Source organism: Haplochromis burtoni, unplaced genomic scaffold (genome assembly GCF_018398535.1).
Source record: "Haplochromis burtoni strain Fernald_Lab_line unplaced genomic scaffold, NCSU_Asbu1 Contig_124, whole genome shotgun sequence".
Lineage (NCBI taxonomy): Eukaryota > Metazoa > Chordata > Actinopteri > Cichliformes > Cichlidae > Haplochromis > Haplochromis burtoni.
In genome coordinates, this window is record NW_024582485.1 from 211,508 (window position 1) to 213,686 (window position 2,179).

The following is a 2,179-nucleotide window of genomic DNA, read 5'->3' on the forward strand; positions in this document are numbered from 1 at the left end:
AGATAGATAGATAGATAGATAGATAGATAGATAGATAGATAGATAGATAGATAGATAGATAGATAGATAGATAGATAGATAGATAGATAGATAGAACATATACAAATAAACCATTTTCAGCACATAAACCAAAAAAACAACAAACTACATGTTTACATAAACTAAGCACCCTGTGTTTAACACCCGCTCAATCTCTGAGCTTATTTTATATCTATGTGACAAACAACTTAATGAACACTTAAGCTTGGGGTACTCTGCCCTTGATCTATAAAAAATGAGGACACAGTGACACAACTCGTTAGTCCTAAACACCCTAAATAATGACAGACATGTACTGTCTTCAGCTCTTCAGCCTGGAACTGTGTAGACAAAAGATTTTGTAAATTATTGGAGTACACTAAATGTATTTGTCCTCATCATAAGTCCAGAGTGTAGTCTAAATACAGAGGTGGTTTGGTGTAGCCTGATTAAAAACTAGATAAATAATACCACTGTCTGAATTAATAGGCTGCTGAGGGGATAAAAATCTTATGTCCAGTATATATTCGTGTAAAAATGAATGAACTACTGTATATAGATAGTGACTATATAACTTGAACTGAACAAAGTATTTGAAAGAGCTCATGCCACTAATGGATATTAATGTGACATTCATTGATTGATCAAAAATTGGATCAAAACAAATTAATTCAGCAACATGCACATTATCTAAATATGCTATTCATGTTGTTATCATATTAGTAATTTCATATTTCTTTTTCCTTGGTGGTGATGATGTCTCTTTTATGTTCACTAATGTTAATCACATCTGTTGGTTGTTTTTTGTTTGTTTGGTCTTTTGAGTTTGTTCGTATATTACAGTGTAGAGTCCAAAACAAATTTCCTTACTGGAAAAAAGGAGGTAGAATAAAATATATCTTATCTTTCTGTAGTGCCGGTCTCTTTCTCTGCCAACAGGATGAGTGCTTCCACGTGAGGTAAAAAAACAGGTCAACCTACAATAAAAACTTTTGGTTTCACTTTCTAATTTTTTTCTGCTATAAAAGATTAAAATAAGAAGGTAGGTCAGATGGCCAAAAGGTTATTATATTATCTTACAAGCTCTGATTGACTTGTCTTGTGTCAGGGTAGTTTAGTGCATTCTGAGACTGATGTTTAACAACAGCAGAAGTGCCAATCACAAGCAATGCTAGAGATAATCACTGCAAAAAGCACATCCTTTCACCCGCTAGTGCATATGGCTTAAAGTAAGATTGCCTTTATTCATAGTGCAGGAAACTTCCAATGCTGCACATGAGCACTTTTAGATTGGTTGCACTGAGGTTTTAATTTTGACATTAAGAATTTTTAAAGTCTTAAAACTCACGCGCTTGCTACTAGACCTATTCTTGAACATTTTTTCCCCCAGTCTTCCAATGATGTAAAGCTGCTCCACCTCCTGGTCTTTCAGGGACTGAGGTACAAACTATCTGGAAAGAGTTTTGTATTGGCTCACAAAAACAGCAAAATCTGTTGTCCCACTGTTCAACAAAAGTTCAGACATCAAACAGAGAAGCACAATGTAACCACAGGATGGCACTTCTCACTCACAGATGTTCAAATTTGCTTTTTACTTTTAAATGTTTTCAATTTGAACTCAATAAACAAATATATTCACAAAACCCACAGCATGGGCCAATGTTCAAGTAAACACCAAGACACAGCAGTAAAATTAGTTAGCAGTAACATTTAGACACAGATTTTGATTTGGGTACTTTAATGTGGCTCTTCAGATCTTGTTGTGAGTAGAAACAATTACAGTTATCAAATGTCTAAGGATAGGTTTAGTTTGTAACAAGATCTGAAGTTCTACTTTCTCTGAGGTGATTTTCAATCATGACATAAACATAGCAAATAAGATAAGATAAGATAACCTTTATTAGTCCCACGTGTGGGAAAATTGAAATAAACAAGAAAAAGTGGGTTAATAGGTAATTATAAATTGTCTGTAGTTGTGAGTGTTAAGGGTTTTCCTTTGATTCACTGCAGACCAACCCTCTTTCCCCATGACAGCTATAGGCTCCAGCTTCATGATCCTAAAACCGATACATGGTTAAGAAAGAAACGGTATGGATAGACTTAAATTGTTCATTATATTCTAAATTACAAAAAACAATTACTGCAACAGAAAATAATGACC